Source organism: Marmota marmota, unplaced genomic scaffold (assembly GCF_001458135.2).
Source record: "Marmota marmota marmota unplaced genomic scaffold, marMar, whole genome shotgun sequence".
NCBI classification, from domain to species: Eukaryota; Metazoa; Chordata; class Mammalia; order Rodentia; family Sciuridae; genus Marmota; species Marmota marmota.
In genome coordinates, this window is record NW_026000222.1 from 4,914,249 (window position 1) to 4,936,980 (window position 22,732).

Consider the following 22,732-nt stretch of genomic DNA (forward strand, 5'->3'; position numbering starts at 1 on the left):
AAGTGCTGCAAACTAAGAGGCTCAACACACATTTATTCTACCGTGGTTTCTTGGGGTCAGGACTTGGGCATACCTTGGCTGGTTCCTGTTTCAGGACCTCTTGAGTGGCTTCAGTCAAGGGATTCATCAGGACTGGGACTTCACATAGAAGTTTGTGGCCTGATTCTTGGCAGATTCCCTTCCTTTTGTGCTGTTGAACTGAGATCCACAGTTTCTAGCTCCCTGCTGGCAGGAGGCCACCTGAGCTGCTTGCCACATCACATGGGCCCCAACAGTGCTGATATATTTCATGCAAGCCAGCCAAGGAGAGTCGAGTAGAAACGTGGAAGCAAGAGCTGTGTGATCCTGTCGCAGAGGAGACCTCCCTCCAGGCTGGGGAACTCTAGTGGTTGGAAACCAGCTCCTCAAGGGAAGAGGCACAGGCCATGTGTTCCAGGAGGACAGCAGCACTGGGCCACCTTGGAAGCTGCCTACCCCAGGTGCTAAACCCAGTGCTTCTGCAGGTCTCCTCCCAGGTCCTGTGCGCTGCCCGGGTCTCTCAGGCATGCAGTTCCATGGGCACTAGGGCTAGTCCTCTCACAGAGGACCCTGCGTCGCGACTACTAAAGACCACACCGTCACATCCAGGAGTCTCTAAGAAGGGCTTTAATGACATTCAGGAACAGGTTGACTGTTCCTATGGACTCAGACGTCACCATGCTGGCTGGCCTAGCCTGCTGCTTGCTTACGTTTTACTGCATCTTGTGCCCTAAATATCTGACTTCCCCTCAGCACCTCACTACAGCTCTGCCATCCACAGCACCATTCAGGCATTTTATAACCTAGCAGCAGACACTGTCACTGCCCAGCCATGTCCCCTAGCTAGCCCTGCTCGAAGACTACTGTAGACCGTCTCCCTATCTGCTTTGGCTTCCGGCATCTTCTGTTTCCTGACCAGCAGCAGCCGCACAGCCTGAGCATGTGGCAGATGCAACTTGGCACAGGCTTGATGCCCAGGGGTGATCTTCAACAGCTGGTGGTGAGAGATGGTGGTGAGTGTCCCAGCCTCCCGGCCCTGTGGTGGGACAATTCTGAGGTCCCACTTTCAGAGGGTCCCCAGAAGCCATTTGTCACTAACACACTCTTCGTTGGCATTTCCTCCTTCCCTGTCTCAATTCCTACTTGGGAGGATCACATTTTAAACTATTTGCAACCAAGTCCAGTATACAGGTCAGCTTTGGGGGGCATGGGTTGCTAAATTATCCATGCAGTGTGTGAAACTTGAGCCTCCAAAGTCCCCAGGAGGGAAGTGCTATCACCTCTGTGCAAGGACAGGCCTACACTTCCAGCGTTTCCTGAACTTGCTGGGGAGGTGGTGGAGCTGGATTAGGAGCTCTGTCCTGGCTGGGTTTTTAATCATATCTGTCCCCTGGTTATGCCTCACAATGGCATCCAACCTGTGCTACACCCCTGCTCCCCACCACCATCACTGTGCCCTCCTGGCCTCGACTCCCTCCTTCCCTTGGCCCCTATTTATTTTTCCTGTTGCTACTGTAACAAACTACTGCAAACCTAAAGCAATTTAAACTTACATAAACATATCCTCTTAAGGTTCTGGAGACCAGAAATACAAAATGAGTCTGATGAAGCTAAAGCCAAGGGTTTGGCAGGGCTCCTTCTGGAGCCTTCCGGGGAGGGTCTATTTCTTGTCTCTTCTGGATTCTAGGAGCTGCCCACATGCCTCGGCTTGGGCCCCATCACTCCAGCCTCGGCTTCCACATCACATCTCCATGCTGGGCCCTGCCTCCCTCTCACAAGGAACCCTGTGATTACTTTGATTTTGCTAGAAAATCCAGCATAATCTCCCCATCTCAAGATCCTGTGGTGATCACATCTGCCAGGTCCCTCTTACCACGTAAGGTAACATTGACAGGTTCCAGAGAGGGGAACATTTTGGGGGCCATTAGTCGGCCTACCACACCCATACAGTCCACTTCCCCACAGTCAGGGGAAACTTGAAAAGAGTGAGACATAGTCCCATCACACATCAAAGCCCACCAGTGGCTTTCCCCATGGCCTCCGTGTAGTGACCACCTCTTGCTAGCCTCTACGCTATCTGGAACTCTGCTCATCAAGATCTACCCTGAGGGCTGGGGCTGGGGCTCAGCGGTAGCACACTTGCCTGGCATGTATGAGGCACTGGGTTTGACACTCAACACCCCATAAAGATAAATAAAATAAAGGTCTATCAACAACTAAAATATATATAACTAAATTATATAATTTTTAAAAAAAGCAAGATCTACCCTGAGAATCAAGGCCTCAGAGTGGCACTGCTGCCAGTCTCTCCTCCTTCACAAATGAGCTGTCCTGAGACATGGCTGTCACCAGAGAGATTTGGGGAACTACTCCCTGGAGATGGAGCACAACGTGGTAAGGAAGGCAGGGTTGGGCAAAGTGACAGGCAGACCCACATCTAGGGAGGAGGCACTTGAACTTCTGCAGACCCTGCTGCAAGCTCTCAGTTGGGACCCTTTGGAGTCCCAAGGGGAGGTGACAAAGCCACATCATTTCAGCCAGCTGCCCCTGTGAGGGAGCATAGCCCTAAACAAGGCAGTGACTAAGAGCCATGAATGAGGGATGTGGCTGTCAACAAGCCTGTAGTTGGGAAATGGGTGGCTTGACCCTGAAAAGGGTTCAAGCATGAGGAGAGAGCATGAGAGAGTCCACCACCCCACCTAGAGCAGTAGCAGTGGTCTCAAGCCAGGGGGCGGGGGGGAGCCTGGTGATGCGCAGCTGGCAGCAGCAGCAATGTCACCTGGGAACTTGCTGGGAATGCAAACTTTCAGGCTCCTCTCCAACATGTGGAATCCAAAAGGCTAGGGTTGCTGCATGCAGCCACTGATCTCACAAGCTACACCAGGGCATCTGTGAGCCAAAGGCCAAGACCCACTGATCTCAAGCAGGTCTATCTCCCTGTATTTGCAGCCCACACATTGTTCTGCTCCCTGTCAGTTGCATGTCCTCGAGCAACTTCCTGATCTCTCTGTGCTTCAATTTCTTCCTCTGCAAAATGGGTTTCATTAGACTTTAATTATTGCATTATATTTAAATTTACCTTCCATATATGACACCGTAAATAGGTTCTTTGTGTAAATTGTTTTGGGCTGTACCTGATGTAATTAAGTAACAAAGGGAAACTTGGGTCTCCCTTTCACCACAGCAGGTAACCTCAATGATTATTTTGGAGATGGGTGGTTTGACCCTGAAAAGGAGACCTGGGAGGGGCTCCAGACCCACAGCAGTGCCTGGTACTGCACAGATGCCCAGTGAACATCTGCTAAGTGCATTAATGGATCCAAAGTCTGAGCAGTCTACCTAGATCTCCCCCACCGACCGACATTCCCCATGTGTCTTTATGGAGCTTGGAGGATTCTCCTCTTAGCCTTCACCTTCCCAGGTAGGAAACTGATTCTTTATCTGCCACAGGCAACTAAAGCATTCACCTCCTCCCAGGCTGTGCTCCTGCTCCCTGATGGGACATGCAGACTTGGAACCACCGGTCAGCACAGCTGGGGCCAGGCTGGGTGGGCCAACACCCTGGGGCCCCAGGCATCAGGATGCCCTCCTGTGAGTGGTTCTTTTCCTCACTCCTTAGCAATGGTGGCAGTGGCTTCCATACATGGCTCTGGGTGATCCCAGAGCTAAGACAGCCATCTCCATGCAGGCTGTTGGGATCCCTCAAGGATTTCTTCACTCATTCTCACTAGGTTAACTCGGCTGCCCATGGGGCTGTTGTTGGGGTGCTGTGTGTTTCCTGTCTAGATGGTTATAAACTAATCTACAGACCTCTGCACCCCTCCTACAAGTCACTGATAAACACATACATGACCAGCCCTGGTATCATTCCACAGAGAACACTATTACATATTGAATCTTCTAAAATGTTATTCTTGTGACTAAGCCAAGTTCCATATTTAAAACTAAATAGAAAATATAAAAAATAATGACACTTTATGGTGGACACATTTCCAAAGCCTTCTGCAAGTCCTTCTGCACCTACGCCCATTCCTCTATGTATTGAGTCCCCTCTCGCCTCCCCACTTGGGGACATGACCAGGTCTTCGTCAGGTGTGATTTATTGGGACAGGAAAGGCATCACCTCTCTTGCGGCAGCTGTGTTTGCTTCAGCTCGTGGTAGGTCTGCCCTTTCCAACAGACAGCCGCATTCGTCCAGAATGCAAATGAGAGGCACGGCACTCTGAGAACAGGAATCCCTTCACAGAAACGGTGGGTCCGTGCAGCCCCTATCTGGATTTATGTTCAATATTAGGGCAGCAAACACACTTGCCATTTGCAGCATCAGCCCAACGACAATCTTCAAGCATGGAGCAACTAGAGAGTGGTAAGGAAGTGACAGAAGTCACGCCTATGGTCCACAGGATGTCAGGCCAAGTGGCCTCAGACATTCTGAGATTCCGCTTTGGAGAGCTTTGAAAACAAGCAACCAGTAGTAGGCAAAAGGAAATTACTAAACTGACTATAACAATGGCAGTCTTAAAAATAGTCCAGAATGATAAAATTGGCTTTCTGTAAGGGTGGATTCATGGAATAGCTGGCTAACAATGTATCCATGGAATAAATTTTTAATAGCAAGGTTTACACCTGCCAAGAAAGTCATTCCCACTGGAAATCAAGTGGACCCATCTCTAATTCAGATATTTTTCCAACCTACCAGGATATGTCAGCTGAACAGTTTGACATGCCTCTTTAATCTTGAAAAATATGTTTGGATGCAGGCAAGTTAGAGGAATAAGCCTAAATAAGTGTGTTAACCCTAGTGGAAAAGTACCCATGACTTCACGCATGTCATTCCCCCATGCACGAACCCAGGGGCTGTGGAAGACAGCTGACCCAGTTGATGCCTCTGGTCCTGGCAATGAGAATCTCAAGACCCTGGTTCTCCAGGGGACCCAAACTTGAGTTCCCAGTACTGGCAGAAACCAGGGAGCCTGCCCTGGGCCCCTATTCCTCTCACTCTGGCCCCTTTCCCAAGAAGCAAGTGGTCACATGGTCATCCTGGTCCGTTTTCCTCCCATTGCCTGTGTGATCACCAAACCACAAACCCAGACCTCTCCAGTCTTCATTCCTTCCACCTTTCATTTCATTTTTTTTTAATTACTAAGAAAAGCAAACACAGATACTGAGAATAAGTGAGAATAAGATACTGAGATACTGAGAGTAGTCCCTCGCATCATGCTTGAACTCTCATTTCCTTTTATAGTCACTGTCAGGAACCTCACAAAATGGTGTAGAGGAAACATCATCAGGAAAGTGGTGCTTTAATTATGAGTCTTTAAAATATGTTGTCACAGTGAACACTTTACTCAGTAGATATATGTGAGTCCCACCAGACGCCAAGCCCAGAAAGGCAAACAGGCTTTGATGGATTTGGGGGTCTTGAGTAATGATAACGACCAGAGTGAACTTGTCACTGTTGTTATTTGATTTATAAACAAGCATCCCTGTGATTGTAGGATCTTCTTTAATTTGTGTCAGGAAGGGCTCAGAGAGGTTGCCCAGTGTGCCTGAGCTGTGTGGTTGACTTTCTCGTAGGTCCTGGGTATCTGGTGCTTGGATTTGTAGGGATGAAACCATGTTCCTAGCAGACATGGAGCCCAGCAGTGCATCCAGGACACAGCCTGGAGGTAGCGGTTGCTGACAGGTGACACTGGCGACACCCACTTCAGGTAAAAGCCAAGCAACTTCCCTGGAGTGTTGCACTACAGAGATCCCAGGACAGAAGCCCCAGTATCCCAGGCCTTCACCAAAAGATAAGCACAAATGGTGATCTCCTTCCTGCTTCTGAACCATTGCTGCCATGGAGATCTGAGACTCCAAGGATCTAAATCCCTCACTGCAGTGTTGCAGTGAACAGGTGAAATTGTCCACCAGCCCAATCCCAAGCACATCTGTGTCTGTAGGATGCCTGCCAGAAGCCCATCCATAACAGTTTACCCTGGCTCTGCACCCAACCCACTGGATAGCGAGTGTGAACAGAGGCCCTCACTGGGCCTCCATTTTGGGATCTTCCAGTCTTGATGGAGTGACCCAGAGTGCAATGATACCTTTATCCTTCATAGCCCAGTGAACCTGGCCTCCTGCTAATACCACCTGTTAAAAATTTGGAAGAGCAAGTAGATCTTTCCATCTTCTAAGGTCTTCTTTGACTTCTTTCTTTAGGGTTCTATAATTTTCATTATATAGATCCTTCACCTCTTTTGTTAAGTTGATTCCCAATATTTTATTTTATTTTATTTTATTTTGAGGCTATTGTAAATGGGGTAGTTTTCCTCATTTCCATTTCTGAGGATTTATCACTGCTATATACAGGAATGCCTTTGATTTATGGGTGTTGATTTTATATCCTGCTACTTTGCTGAATTCATTTACTAGTTCTAGAAGTTTTCTGGTGAAACTTTTAGGGTCTTCTAGGTATAGAATCATATCATCAACAAATAGTGCTAATTTGAGTTCTTCTTTTTCTATGTGTATCCTTTTAATTTCTTTCGTCTGTCTAATTGCATTGGCCAGTGTTTCAAGAACTATGTTAAATAGAAGTGGTGGAAGAAGGCATCTTGTCTTGTTCCAGTTTTTAGAGGGAATGCCTTCAATTTTTCTCCATTTAGAATGATGTTGGCCCGGGGCTTAGCATGGATACCCTTTATGATATTGAGATACGTTCCTGTTACTCCTAGTTTTTCTAATGTTTTGAATATAGTGCTGTATTTTGTCAAATGCTTTTTCTGCATCTATTGAGATGATCATATGCTTCTTATCGTTAAATCTATTGATGTGATGAGTTACATTTATTGATTTCCATATGTTGAACCAACCTTGCATCCCTGGGATGAATCCCACTTGATCGTGGTGCACGATCTTTTTGATATGTTTTTGATTCGATTTGCCAAAATTTTATTGAGAATTTTTGCATCTATGTTCATTAGAGATATCAATTGGTCTGAAGTTTTCTTTTTTTTTTTTTTTTTTGATGTGTCCTTGCCTAGTTTTGGAATCAGGGTGATACTGGTCTCATAGAATGAGTTTGGAAGTGCTCTCTCTTTTTCTATTTCCTGAAATAAATTGAAGAATATTGGTATTAGTTCTTCTTTAAAGGTCTTGTAGAACTTGGCTGTGTATCCATCAGGTCCTGGGCTTTTCTTGGTTGGTAGACTTTTGATGGTGTCTTCTATTTCATCACTTCAAACCAATCTGTTTAAATTGTGTATATCATCCTGATTCAATATGGGCAAATTAAATGACTCTAGAAATTTGTCAATGCCTTTGATATTTTCTGTTTTATTGGAGTACAAATTTTCAAAATAATTTCTAATTATCTCCTGTATTTCTGTAGTGTCTGTTGTAATATTTCCTTTTTCATCACTTATGTTTTGAGTTTTCTCTCTCCTTCTCTTCATTACCATGGCTAAGGGTCTGTCAATTTTATTTATTTTTTTCAAAGAACCAACTTTTTGTTGTGTCAGTTTTTTCAATTGTTTCTTTTGTTTCAATTTCATTGATTTCAGCTCTGATTTTAATTATTCCCTGTCTTCTACTGCTTTTGGTATTGATTTGTTCTTCTTCTTCTAGGGCTTTGAGATATAATGTTAAGTCATTTATTTGTTGACTTTTTCTTCTTTTAAGGAATGAGCTCCATGAAATGAACTTTCCTCTTAGAATTGCTTTCATAGTGTCCCAGAGATTTTGATATGTTGTATCTGTGTTCTCATACACTTCTAAAAATTTTTTAATCTCCTCCTTGATGTCTTCTGCAACCCATTGTTTATTCAGTAGCATATTTTTAGTCTCCAGATGTTAGAGTGAATTTTATTTCTTATTTTATCATTGATTTCTAATTTCATTCCATCACGATCTGATAGAATGCAGGGTAGTATCTCTATTTTTTTATATTTGCTAAGAGTTGCTTTGTGGCCTATTTTAAAGAAGGATCCATGTGCTTCTGAGAAGAAAGTATATTCTCTCGCTGAAGGATGAAATAGTCTATATATGTCAGTTAAGTCTAAGTTATTGATTGTATTATTGAGTTCTATAGTTTCTTTGTTCAGCTTTTGTTTGGAAGATCTATCTAGTGATGAAAGAGGTGTGTTAAAGTCACCCAAAATTATTGTGTTGTGATCTATTTGACTCTTGAACTTGAGAAGAGTTTGTTTGATGAATGTAGACGCAGCACAATTCACAATACCTAAACTGTGGAACCAACCTAAATACCCTTCAACAGATGAATGGATAAGAAAAAAAGTTGCATATATACACAAGGGAATATTACTCAGCAAAAAAAGAGAATAAAATCATTGCATTTGCAGGTAAATGGATGGAGTTAGAGAAGATCATGCTAAGTGAAGTTAGCCAATCCCCAAAAATCAAATGTCAAATGTTTTCTTTGATATAAGAAGGCTGATTCATAGTGGGATCGGGAGAGGGAGCATGAGAGGAATAGACGAACTCTAGATAGGGCAGAAGGGTTGGAGGGGAAGGGAGAAGGCATGGGGTTAAAAATGATGGTGGAATGTGATGATCATTATTATCCAAAGCACATCTATTAAGACACAAATTGGTGTGACTATACTATATATACAATCAGAAACGTGAAAAATTGTGCTCTATATGTGTAATAAGAATTGTAATGCATTCCACTGTCATATATAAATAAAAATAAATAAATTTTAAAAAAAGAAAAAAATTCGGAAGAGTAAAAGCCCACAGCACAGTGCCCCACACCCTAAGGACACTGAGCTTCTCCTGTGCCAAACCCTCCGTCCTCCTCTTTACCCTCCCCCCATCCCTTGCACTGCTCCTGGGCACTAACCTCTCTCTGCACCAGCTCTGAAGCCATTACCATGGCGAGAGAGGACCTGTGTCACAGGCAAACTGCTGCCTGCACCCGACAGCTGGCAGTAACGCCAGGCCCTCTGCTTCCTCTCTCCCATGTGTGTCCTGCTCAAGGCAGAGTCCTGCAGCTGTAAGGCCAGAGAAGTGGTGGATGGCCCTAACGCAAAGTCTCTATTGAGTTAAGCAAGAACTTACCAAGGATGAGCTTTCAATTCTAACTTTTTGATTAAAAAATAAATAAATAAAATAGAAAACTCTCCAGTGGCTTCTATCTTTAAGAGATCCAAGGAGAAATTTTCTTGGTGCAGCTTGAGCAAGTGTCTCCTCGGCATTGTTCCTCCCTGTGGGCCACAGTCACGGGTGCCACCTTGTCCAGTCCGGCAGTTATAAATAAACTCTACTGCTCTCCCTGGTCACTTGAGTCCCTGGGTTGTGATATCCTGGGTTGTCCACACAGGGAAGAAAAGCAGTGGGTACTGGAATCTTCCACACATGTATCACAAAAATCACTAGAGGAAATGAATACTCTCACTTTCAGATTTGAAAAACTGAAAGTTGAAGTAATTAAGTAACTAAACCAGGGTTCCAGAGCAAGTCAATCACAGGCTTGATTGTCCCCAAGTGCCATTCTCTGACTGACATCACACTGCTGCCTCTGGGAATACAGAGAGGCTAGAACCTGCATTCTTTAGCCCCCCAACCTCTCCCATGCCCCTTACTCCCTGCCCATGGCAGTTACTGATCACACAACTGAAGTCAGCACCAAATACTCGCTAAGCCCTCTGCATCTGTGAGTGTGTGGACCCTAAGGAATCAGCAACCCCTGTTGTGTGTTCTCACTGTCCTCTGCGGGACCAGGAGGGGAAGAGCTCAGAGCTAAGGTCCTATTCAACCAAGAAGTCCTGGTTCACTCTCAAGGATGCTCTTGTTTGAACTAGAAAGGGCACAATGGCTTTTTTCAGCCCCACAGACGCTAAGCATGTCCTCTGCACATGGTGGCTATCCACCCTGATGACTAAGCTGATGTGTCACCTGGACTTCTGAGAAGGGTGTGGAGGGTGGTGGTAGCACCATTATAATGGCTACTTGCAGTTAGAAAGAAAATGATCACTCTAATTCACTAGGAATGATGTGGAAGTGAAATCCACGACTTCCTGCCTCTGCCCTGGGCTCTGGGAATGTTTGTCATGACATAACCACCAGAGGGCGCCATGACAGGTCAGTGGAGGCCATTCCCAAGAAGCACCTGAACACCACTCGTGTACATGGCCTGTTCAAACAAAGGTCCTGTCTGAAGACGTCTGAGCAGAAACCCACACATTGGAACATTCTAGACTCTTCCTGAAACCCCAGGGCTGAAAGCACCAAGGCAGGCAGAGACAGCCAATGCAGGTGGTGAACACTCCCTGAGCCAAGCTGGCTGGATGGCAGCAGCAACGCCCCCCTCCCCCTGGCAGGGTACAATGAGAAGACGGCATCTATAAAGAGGCAGGCCTCACTGGGCACAACCTACAGCGCCTCTATCTGGGCTTTTCCACCTTAGAACTGCAAGAGACAGTGCTGGTCAGACAGTCTCCTCATTCCTCTAGTCCAAGGTGGTCTTCAGCAAAGCCACTGCACCTCTGCCCCCTGTGGGTGCACTGCTCCTGATGGCCTCAGTCATAGTGCTGCACTCTGGGTCACATGAGTGTCCAGACAGACACTGCTGCTCTGTAGTAAGCCCTGAACCCTCTGTCCTAAATTGCACCTGCCTTGGCTAAATTCACACACCCTAGAAGAGTACACCAAGAACTGTTGAGTTTGGTCATTTTCAAGCAATGTTTGAAGTGCAATATTTTTTCCCCTTCAACAAACATGTTTTTTTGTCCTCTAGCCTCTGATTCCTCAGCTCTGAAAAGGAGGCTGTGGTCTTGGGGGAGGGCTAAGATCTGGGCTCGGACTCGGCCACTGGCATGCCTGCAAGTCATGTTGGTAGAAAGCAGTTCCCAAGATGCTGTGCCTTCTGCACCCTGCTTTTTATGCCCCAAACTCAATCATTTAGAAAAGGGGTCAACAACAATTTTAAATGATTTCTTTTTGCAGAACCATTATACACTTGAGTTAGGGTCTAGTATCCATGTTTTTCAAAGAAGTATCTGGGGAATTGTCCTTAAATAAGGAGATAGGTCTCCAAATCTTGACTTCATTATACATCCACTAAATTGAGATGGTATGTGGCACATGGGACACCACGGCTTTGCAACGTTCATAACAGACATCACTAATCAAATGCAGCACACTTTTCTGATAATCTCAAGATCTTATTCAACACATAGACCTAGGCAGCCTCTACATGAGAATTGATCCACACAATGGAACCTGGTTCGTATCCCAGATGTAGAACATGATTACATCTAAGGGACAGATGCCCCAGACACATTCGTATCTGGCCCCCATGAGATAAGTCACAGGAACTCTCACATGGGTCTCCATGCCCCACTTGGAAGGTCACCTTCTTCTTAAGAATCCTAACCCTGTGTTCCGTGAACCTGGGCATTTTCTCCATCAAGACTTGTGTCCCTAACTCCCCTCAACTGAGTAGAGCTCACTTTAACCTCAGCTCATCAGGAGTCCTTCCTTGCTCACTTTGATGACCTCAGTATAAATGGCCTTTGGTAAGGGACTCACAGGAGGAGAGGCATTCCCTGCCCAGGGCAGATTTAATAAAAGAGGGGAGAATAGAAAAGTCAAAAGTAAATGCGTTATGATTCTATCGATTCCGATTCGGTAAAGGAATAAAAAGCACACATTTCTCATCAACATAGGAAACCAATGCCTTCCTGTGCTGGGTCCTAGTAATATGTAACATATTATCTGCCACCACCAGGAAGCCACAAACGTCACCCAGGACAAGTCTCCGCCTCCTTGGCTCAGGTCGCAGCTTCTCTCTCATTTAATAACTATTGATCGTGCTGGACGGTGTGGACAGCCTGGTGAAGGAGACAAATGGACTTTCCCTGGATAACGGATGTGTTCTTCACCCCAGGAGCGCTCACATGCCTTGCCTGTGACCTGCACGACCTGACCCCTGCCCTCCTGCCCCTTGAGAGCTGCTGGTCCCTCTGGTCCATCCGTATTTCTGGGCTTGACATATTGGCCTGGCTGATCCTGCCATGAGATGCTTAGGGAGGGAATCAGCGGGTCTGAATACAATCTCTAGCTATGGCACTGTCTTTTGATTCCACTGAAGTGGCACGGCTGAGGGCTAAGCTGGCCACTTGGCAGCACCAGCAGTGGGCCAGCGAGCCAGGCGTATTAGGCAAGAGGGGTCTCACATTTGGAACTGGGAGAGGGAGGAGGGATGCTGACAGGGAGCCCAGCCAGAAGGACTGGGCCAGAGCGCGAGGTTTCTACTGCTTAAACCTGGGCAGAGGGTCGGACAGGAAGCCCAGATGCAGGACACCAGGTCCACAGCTGAGGCCGATGAGGGTTTAGCAAGACCCCAAAAGGATGGCCCCTTCTGTCTACAGCCGGTTTTCCTGCAGGGCATGCCCATTACTGTTGCTCCTGGTGCAACCCCAGCCCTGAGGAGGAGCATGTCCAGCCCCTGGGAGGTGGAAAGGTGACCAGGTTCAGAGCCTTCACAGGCTGAGGCCCAGACTTGGCCCAAGGCCTCCGATGGCACTTTTCTGTTGGTGGAGCATTCCTACGGCCTAGGCACTGTTGGGGTCAAGCAGAGATGTAGGCAGGGGTCGTGGGTGCTCTACCCTTTAATTCCTTAGTGTGTCTGGGCCACAGCCCTCTGGGTGTCCTTGACTTCTGAAAGCCAGCGAAGGCGGAGGGCTGGGCCTTGGGGAGATCCTTCCAATCTCTTTCTTAGAATCGAGCACATCCATTTCCTAATTAATTATCTCCATTAGCTAAGCTCAATTACTTTGTGTCCACCTCCAAGAATACAACCTCACTCCTTGGAGACTTCCTGTTTGAATTTTCAAGGGGGCAAATATTGCCAGAAGCATGTTTTATGTAATTACATAGCGTAGATATTTCACTCTCTCTTTACTTAATGATTATTAAATACTGAAATTAACTTCTACACTTGGATATGGATCCCATCGGTTTAGGAGAAAGTCAGTGTAGAGGGGAGGATTTCTCCCTGCAGAGTTCCAGGGAGCCCCGCTGTAGAAATGCTACCTGATCTGAGGCTTGCGTGGGCCTCTGCAGGCAGACACACCTGGAAGTCCCCTGACACCTGTCCAGTGCTCTGCAGTGGACACTGCTTCTACCCCGCCCTGCCTAAGCGCCTGCAGAGGTCAGTCAGTGTAGATTCCCAGGCCCCGCCCTGATGAACTGAATCTGCCAATCAGCGTGAGGCCAGGGAATCTGCACTCTCAGCACCCCCCCCCAGGGGGTTCTCTTTACACCTGTGTCAGAAACGGTGGCAGTCATTGATGTGACACATGGCTCCCGGGGAACAGGAGAGGCACAGTGAACACCAACAGGTTTCTTCTCACCTGCATTTTAATAATAAGAACTCCATCCGTGCTATCTATTACTCACAGTTATTATAAATCCCCAGAAAGAGCTTCAGAGTGGTGGCTGACTTGGAGGTGAAGGAAGGACCAGGAGGGAGGGGAAGTGAGACAAGGAAGAGAGGGACCAGGAAGGGCGTGAGTGAGTCCGAGGACCAGGGTCTGGAGCCAGCCCTCCACCTGATGGAGGGAGCTGATGCGCCTGTCCTGCTGGTCCTTGCTCGGTGCTGCTCCTGGGACCCGGGCATCCTCAGCAATGCTGGTAGGGACAGTGGGCTTCAGCAGCTGGAGCGAGCCCTGGGGCTGAGGGCACAGGGAGGCCTCAGCTGGCGGAGGTGGAGCTGGCGTGAAGGTGAGGAGCACACGTGGGCGCCTAGCGCACCTGCTGCCTCCCCCACCAGCAGGAAGGGGCGTGGCGCATTGGCGCCTGCTCAGAAAGGGATGCGGATACGGGGCCAGCCTGAGCACCTCTCACTTACTTCCTCTCACTTACTTGTTTGTCTACTTAATTGTGAAAAACAAACACAACATGATAGTCATCCCCGACAGCATTTATCACACTTACAATGTTGTGCAGTCACCACAACTATCTACTCCTAGAACATTTCCACACCCAGAAGGAAATCCTGGACCTATAGTACGCTCTCCATTCCCTCCTCCCCCAGCCCCTGGCAGCCACCAATCTCCTTTCTATCTCTGCGTTTGCGGAATCCAAACACTTCACATAAATGGAATCCTACAGCATTGGCCTCTGTGACTGGCTTCCTTCACTCAGCATCACATTTTCAAGGTTCATCTGTGTTGCAGCATGGGTATAGTACTCCATTCTTTTTTTCTGGGTGAATAATATTCCATCAAGTGGAAATATGCTCCCTCTCATTCTTTGGATACCACAAAGGTTTCCAAAGAGTATCTGCTTGCAGGATGACAACAGTGTTGGCGGTTCCCTTTCCCAGATCAATCCTTTACTTGTCTCCATCCTCATCTGTGCTCCAAGACCTTGACCTATGTAGGCTGCCTTCTCCCCTAGCTCTATTCTAGGCTCCCTGATGGATTGGCCAATGAAAGGGGCAGGCAGGACATCAGACAGGAGCAAGTGAGGCTACAGTACCTTTTCCTCCAGCTCCTCTTTCTGGGAAACTGCACCCCTGACTCTCCTGTTCTGGGGTCCTCTCCACTAAGTGCCATCTCCAGGTTCTGTTGGCCCCTCTCTGCCCTTGTCCTCTCAGGCCCAGGGAGTGAGGGCTTCCTGCTGTGAAGAGGTCATAAGCACTGAAGTGTCCTTTATTATCTCTCCCTAAATCCTTCCACATCTTAGTAGATAGTCCCTGAAGCACCCTTCAAATTATTCCAGTCTGTGGGAGCCTCTCTTTCCTGCTGGGACCCAGCACTCCAACAATGATCAATGAGAGAGTAGCCCACCAATAACCCACTCCAGTACTGCAGTCAATTGGTAGTGCATATTCGTAGCTTTGGGGCTAGAGATGCTCTGGGTCCTCTTCTGGTACCCACATGTCCCAGATCCGAGCCGGCTGGGAAGCTATTTCTGCAGGGCGGTGGTGGGGGGTCTGAGGTATGGCTCTGGAACTGCACCGCCAGGTTCCTGTCTCAGCTCTGCCGCTCCTGGCGCAGGACCTGGGGCAAATCAGTTCAGCTCTGCAGGACTGCGGTTCATGACACGGAGGATGTGAACAGGGTGCCCAGACTATCCACCACCAAAGTCCACGCACAGGAAGTTCCTAGACCACGGCCACGCAGCTCGGTGACCCCAGCTCTGGAAACTCTCGGTAGGCCTGACCTCACTTGCCCTCCCGGTCCTCTTCAGCTCCCCTGGCACCAGAGGCCGAGCCAGCAGTGACAGCACTGGAGGACACTGGCACGAATTCCCTCTACCCTAGTAGAGGGACAGGCGGACGTGGAAACAAGCATGTTCCCGAGAGCCCTGAACGCTGCATTTCAAAGACCTCCCTGCCCCGCGCTGCTGTGGGGGGCCTCCTTCTCTTCCTGACCACCGAGGACAGAGGTGTGCTCTGGGCCCATAGCACTCCTGGTTAGTGGACCTGAAACTCTGTGAAATATGGTTCTTTTTTTAAAAAACCTTTTCCAGTGTCCTAAAATCTGTCCCAGGTCCATTTTTGATACCTGTGCATGGTATTGTCACTTCCGCCTCTGCAGGTCGTTATGAGCATATTCTCATCACAAATGATCTGAAATTCAAACAGCTTGAGGTTGCCCTTTGTATCCCCATTTTGCTGAAGATAAGCCCTGACCAAGACTGGTTAAATCATGTCCTCAGCTCTGCACTGGGAGGGAGCAGGGCAGAATTCACAACCAGGGGAGTTGGGTGCAGGAGCCTGTGCTCCCATTCACTGCGCTTCGCTGACCGACCGGCTTCTGCCTGTTTCACACCTTGCCGCCCCACCAGGACTTCACTTCCTCTCTCTGCTCATGTGCAAACTACCAGGCTGGCAAGCCCACTCTAGGAGCGTGTGAGGGCTCTGAAGTGACCTTTATGGTCCACACCTAAAGTAGGAGATCTTGCTGGGCACTTCTCTCTCCCTACTGCCCAGCCCTACTGTGACAACCAGCTTCAGCATGACCCATGTTGTGACAGCCAGCTGGCCTCAGTGTACCCTCCATCCCTGGGCTGTGCCCTGTGGTCTCTCAGACACTGTGTGATGGAATGCCCCAGGCAACCATAGGGTCCCTCCTGCTCCCGTGGTTTGAGAAAGCAAAGGTGCTGGCATCCTCTGGGCAGACCTAGGTAACAGGGTGTGGGCACCACCCCAGAGCCAAACACTTCTGGGGTGCTTTCTGTGGCTCTCCTTGGAGGGTCCTGGGAGGCATGTGCCTCTGTCACCCACAGTGGTGCCAACCCAAGTCGGCTTCCTAGAGTGGGTTGTCCCTCCTTCCCTGTCATGATGCCCTGTTTTCTGGGACCACACAATCCCTCGTGTTGATCCTGCGTGTCTGAGGTTGAGTACAGGCTGCATCGGGGATGAGGAAAGGGGGTTTCTTTGTGTTTTGTGGTGAATAATGGAATGTCTGTGCACAGGTGATGCATTTCACACTGTTTGGAAAAACAGAGGGGCCAGGTCTGTAAGATGTGGCTGTCCCACTGCCGTCTCCTTCAGCTCTGTGCTCTCCAAGGCCACTCCAGGCTGCCTACTTCCACAAGAGCAGGCCTACACCCGTGGCCTCACCAGAGAGGCCAGTGTCTCTCAGAAAGCAAAGCCAGCTGAGAGCCGCCTCCCACCCACTCCTTCTGGCTCCTCCGTGCTCCATTGTCACTGAGAGAAGGCTTTTTTCCAAGAAATATTTTCAGTACCTAGGACCGACCCAGGTCATGAAAGCCTCCGGGGATAAGAGGATAAACAGAACCCAGTCCTTGCCCTGGAAGAGTGGACATTCTGGGTTGAAAATAGATAAGCAAACAGGAAATTCCCGCACCTTACCCAAAGGCCTTCAGCTGGGGCAATCGTGTCATGGGAAATGGGCTTTCAAAGCCAGCAGAAACCTCTCTGCACCCTGCAAACTTTAAGCCACATTCCTGAAGGTGATGCTTACACTTATCCCAGTTTCTCTTGGATCCTGAGCTGGTGAATTGTGTGGACATGAAAATACGTTATAAATCATCTGCCGCGCCCCACACACTCATCTCCCCAGACCAGTCTGCTCGGTCACAGCACTCTTCCAGGAGGGAGAAGGCTCCGGTACTGGCTGCTGCACACGGGGATTTGGGAGGCCAATGTAAAGGCCAAGGTGACAGAAGACGAGTAATGTCCACGCGAGACTTCCATGCAGTGCTTCTTACTATTCTGACCACGACTTGTGAAAATTATGCTGGAATTGCGACTATAGAGTCCCTGGATCATATTTGCAGCCACTTTTCCCACAGGGACAAGACAACATCAATCATTCAGAGGTGGCAAATTGTGAGAGCCAAGTCAGAAGCCAAGTTCACTTGATCAGATTAGTTTGATTGGGCACTTAAAGAAAGGCTCCAACTGGACAGACTGACATCACCAAGACAGTGGGAAAGGGGGAGGGACGGCACGGTCCCACAGGAGCATCTGCGTGAAACAAATGATAGAGCGTCAAACTGAAGACAGCTGGGGTACTTCACTGTGACTGGAGAGAACTTCATAAAGGACCCACCCTCGCCCTGTCTATATCTTAGTGTGTTAGGATGGGCAGAGGAGTGGGAACTGAGTCCAAATCCCGCTTCTGCCTCTGCCAGGCTCTTACTTAGAGTGAACTCTGGTTCCAAATCTGCTAAATGGGCCATAACTCTATATCTAATCCATAAATCTACTAATGCAGTCATTATTTATTAATTATCTAAAAGTTGTCAACCACTGTGCTCAGCAGTGGGCTTCAGTGTCTTCCCTGTGCAGCTGTGAGTCTTGTGGCAGAGACCACACTAGTCACACATGAGAAACGATCACCACCTGAGCGACGGGGCAGAGGCATGTGACATGGTACCAGAGGACAGGAGGGGAAACCAATCTAGACTGAGGCTCGGCTTTCCCCAAAGTAGCGACTATAGAGTGAAATGCAAGGGCTGGAGGAGTTGGAACCCGGGAGATGCTCAGGGTTCCCTCACAGCACAGTGGACAGCATAGTCGAGGCTGGGCAGAGGCCTGTGTGTGATGGTCTTAGCGACTGAACAGACTGGGATGGCCGGAGCTCAAGTGCAGAGCTATACAAGAGCAGATGGTATCCATCAGTGATTCCCATGCAAGACCTTGTAGCACATTTGAGCATTTAGTATATTGTTTAATTCCCTAAGAAATGGTAAACAGTGGAGTTACATAGGTCACAGGCATGATATTGAAGCTATTGTCCCCTCTGGTTGGGGACAAGAGAGTGCATAGAAGAGTAGAATGACTATGGTGAAACCAGGAGGGGGCCGTCTTGATATTTAAGACCAAAAAAAAAAAAAAATGTGAGCTCAGATTGGGTGCTGGCAGTGGAGAAGGAGAGAAGCAGATGGAGGCATTCAGGAGGTGCCATCTACCAGATGGAAAGTGGACACCAGGGAGGGGCAAGCTGCAGGCTGGTGCTGTGGATGCAGCAGGCAACAGCAGAAAGCACTGGGGTTCGGAGGGGAAGACCCCAGGTTGTGTTGGAAAATGTTGAGTCCCAGGTGCCTTTGGGACATCAGGAAGGGTGACAGCTGGGAGTCACCTGGAGCTCAGAGATGGCAGGGGTGTGGCTGGTGGTCAGGAAGGCGAGATGGAGACCAGGCTTGGAGGGCGAGATCATGGTGCAGACGAGATGCATGTCCACACCCAGAATACCCAGAGCCCTGGGCAGTCTCGGCTCCTCCCTCTCGCCCTGTCCCTGGGCCCTGGGCAGTCTCGGCTCCTCCCTCTCATGTCCCTTTCTCTTGACTTCTGAGCGCTAGTGTCCTCCCTGCTCTCTGCTCTTCCAGGTGTTTGTACTAAGGGGAGGGGCCACGGAGGCTGAACCAGAGGTGCACAGTCACTCCCTCTTCAACGTAAACCACGACCTCAGGAAGAGAGACAGAGGGGGAAGGAGGGCCAAGCTGCCAGCGAACACAGGAAGACAGGGCAGGTGGGTGTGGCGGCCTCTGCCCTGGAAAATACCTAAGCAGCATCTTCAGCTGGGGGATAAGAAGGAGGCCAAGGCCACAGGGCTCAGCTTTCTAACCTGCGCGAGTGTCAAGGAGCCGTGGAGCCCAGTTCTCCCCGACCAGAGCAGGGGCACCTTTGTTTACCGCAACTGGCAAGCGCACCAGGGCTGGAAAAGCTGCATTTTTCTTTGTGTGTGACGTCTCCGATTCCTTCCTTCCATCAATTTGACGTTCTACTGATGGACTATTTTCCTCGGCGCCCACTGGTATGTTTCAGGAATGTATCCATGGAGTAGATAGAAATAATAGATGGGCCACGGGAATTTATGGAGAAATAATCTCAGGTTCCGTTCACATTTAAACCAAGGAGGCAATGCCATAATGGGTAATGCCAGTGAAATTGTAGGTTGAAATTATCTCCCCGTAATTCACTGTAGGGTGACTTTTACACTTTTTCCAATACGGCGTACTGATCCAATACCACTTTTAAGTTGCAAAATTGTTAAGACAACTAAAATGATATTCATTCCCTAAGTATGCTGTGCATGTTTGAATCCTTCCTCCCTATTACTATCAGAATAAAAATAAAGGTATCCAGCAGTACTCTAAATGTCAGGCTTCAAAGCTCCGAGGCACTCTTTCTTCTGACACTGATTGACAGATTATGGCTTTTTGATATCCATCAAATTAATAGATTATGACTTTTTGAAGCCAGAAACTATGCAATTATTGCCACGTTCTATCTATAAGGAGATAACTTATTCTTTGTCATCCGTTTGTGTCTCAGAAGGCACAGCCCCCGTCCCGCCAACACATATCATAATTATAAATAATTCTGTTCCTCCCGTCTGCCTTTCTTTCCAGTAGGCCCCCTCCTCGAACAGCCACAAAATAATTCACTTTGAAAAAATGTTAGCACAGGAGACGGCTGAAAAACGACTCATATTTCCCGATAATGTTTTCCAAATTTAAATACCCTCTGTCTATGTGATCCCTGGTGAGACCTCCCTCTGGTGTTATGTACCTGAGCCAAGGACTTCAGGGAGAAGAATCGGGAATGTAAGACTCAAGGTATGTGCGCATGAAGGACTCGCCCTGCTGCCGTCAACAGAGGTTCCAGTGTGACATGGTGGGGACCGACAGAAGGGAATTGCCTAGCTGGCTCGAGAACTGCTCTTACTTTCCATGCTTCTTCAAGTGCCTCAGCCTCACGTTCATTTCAAACACCACAAATTGAAGATGAAAACCAAGAAAAGTGAGCCCAATATTAGTTGAAGTTACCATCTCCGGCCAGATTTGGAGCAAGAGGTCTTTATAAAGACAGTTTTGAAAGGGGTGAAATTTAAGCTGTCAATCAGGCCATTTGAGATGGGGGTGGCTGATGTGAGTGGGCACAAGGCCTCCTACAGGCCCCAAGAGGATTCTGGTTGCAGTTCCTGCTAATTCCTCTCCCACTACAAGTGTTTGCAACTTAGAACACAAGCTGTACCTTCAAAGGTGCTGCGTTCATTAGCTTTCCATCACTGTGACCAAAACACCTGACAAGAACAACCTAGAGGAGGGAAAGGGGCTGGATTGTCAGGAGCAGTGACTGAATGGTGGGTTTTGAAACTGTCCTGCGACAGAGGCGATGCCTTTCTGTGAATATTCTTGGTACAAGAGATGGCCCAGTTGTGGGGTGATGCCCTGTTCTAAAGGAGTTTCTGTGCTAGCCACGGAGCCAATCAATTCTTGACCTAGATTTCAGACCCAGCCTCCAGGGAACAGAGGATTCTGAACATAGATCCCTGCAGTATTTCACCAGTGCTGCTACTTCTGAGCCTGCCCAGCTAACAGTCACGTTAGACAAGGGGCCTCCTGAGTGAGGCAGGAAGCTCCAAACATGGCAGCACTAGAAAGTCTCTACTGCACAAAGAACAATGCCTGCACAGTACTTCACTTTTTTTTTTTTTTTTTTTTTTTTGGTACTGGGGATTGAACTCAGAGGTACTCGGCCACTGAGCCACATCCCCAGCCCTATTTTGTATTTTATTTAGAGACTGGGCCTCACTGAGTTCCTTAGAGCCTTGACGTTGCTGAGGTTGTCTTTGAACTCAGATCCTCCTGTCTCAGCCTCCTGAGCTGCTGAGGTTACAGGCATGCGCCACCAGAATGGCCTTTTACTTCTTGATTATGAGACTCCATGTAAATAAACTTGCTGGACCAACTCTTCAGACGCTCCTCCTCCATCAGAGAGCAGTGACCACCTGATCCCAGCCTTTTATTCTTAATATCTCTATCACCCCTTGCTAGTTTCTCGGGATCAGCTGTGCAGATTGTAGAACTGGGCTTTCAGAGGTTCAGTTCATGGCCGGCCAACTCCACTGCTTTGGGCATCATGGTGGAAGGATGTGACAGAGAAAAGCTTGCTCATCTCAGGGCAGCCAGGAAGGAGAAAAGGAGAAAAGAAAGGGCCAGGGACAAGATGTAGTCCCCAAGGGTATATCCTCAGTGACCTCTTCCTCCAAGTCACACCCCACCTGCCTATGTCACCACCCAGCAGTCCACTGAAATTATTACTAATTCATCAAGTGGATTAATCCATTGATGAGGTTATAGCTCCCATAAGAAACAGAGACTGGAGAGGCTAAGTGATAAAAGTCACACAGGGTACTGCAAATTGGTGTAACTACTCTGGAAAGCAGTATGGAGATCGTCAGAAAACTTGGAACAGAACCACCATTTGACCCAGTTATTCCACTTCTCAGTTTATACCCAAAGGACTTAAAATCAGCATACTACAGTGACACAGCCACATCAATGTTTATAGCAAGAAGCTCAACTCACAATAACCAACCTATGGAACCAACCTAGGTGCCCTTCAGTGATGAATGAACAAAGAAAATGTGGTATATATACACAATGGAATATTACTCAGCCATAAAGAAGAATGAAATCATGACGTTTGTGGGTAAATGGATGGAACTGAAGAATATCATGCTAAGTGAAATAAGCTAGAACCAAAAAAACAAAAACGGAATATTCTCTCTGATGTGGATGCTGACTCACAATTGGCTGACCAGGGGATGGGAATGGGAAAGATAGTAGAATGAATCAGATATAACTTTCCTAACTCCATATCATGTACAACCACAAAAATGGGAAGGTATTCTCCATATATGTATGATATATAAAAATACATTCTACTGGCATGTGTAACTAAAAGAACAAATAAAAAAAATAAAATAAAATAAAATGAAACACACAGAGGGAATTTGGGTCATTAGGATTTGAACCCAGCTCCACCCAGGCTCTGAGTTTGAGTTGTCCACTTCAGCCTTGGTGTTCAGAAGAGCAAGCGTGGGTGAGAGGCTAGGGAGGATCCCCAGGAGCTTCCTAGGTGAGAAACGGTTCTTAACAATACAGGTGACAGTGGCAGGTGAGGGAATGTGGAGTGACCGGGGAAACAGCTCTGTCTGAGGTCAGGCACAGGCACACGATGCCACGGAGGGGCCACTTCCTGAGGCCACGCCCTTTCTGTTTTTAATTCTTGGGCACAACTACCCCATAGTGCATCTGCTCTTGCATACACCAATAGGTCATGGATAGAAAGCAAGTCCTAAAACACTGAACGAGTGAATGATGAAAATCTTTCAAAACTTAAATCTGGATCTAAGAGACTGAGTTCTGGGGAAATCTGGATATCAAGTTAAATGTTCTGTTGGACTCATGAAGACCACCACTTCTATCACAG

The 22,732-nt window shown here is 47.9% G+C and overlaps 1 protein-coding gene and 1 long non-coding RNA gene across 3 annotated transcripts in view; both read right to left on the reverse strand.

Moving 5' to 3' along the window:
• The window catches only part of Cdh13 (cadherin 13), a 1,261,125-nt gene that overhangs the window by 816,003 nt on the left and 422,390 nt on the right, over window positions 1-22,732 (reverse strand). The gene's annotated exons all lie outside the window — the stretch shown is intronic.
• LOC125613066 overlaps window positions 8,630-22,732 on the reverse strand; it is a 44,327-nt gene continuing 30,224 nt past the window's right edge. The window contains exons 2-4 of the long non-coding RNA XR_007343564.1: window positions 21,216-21,219; window positions 18,910-18,915; window positions 8,630-15,962 (exon numbers count right to left, since the gene is read on the reverse strand). This is a non-coding gene — a long non-coding RNA (uncharacterized LOC125613066). The remainder of the gene's footprint in view (window positions 15,963-18,909; window positions 18,916-21,215; window positions 21,220-22,732) is intronic.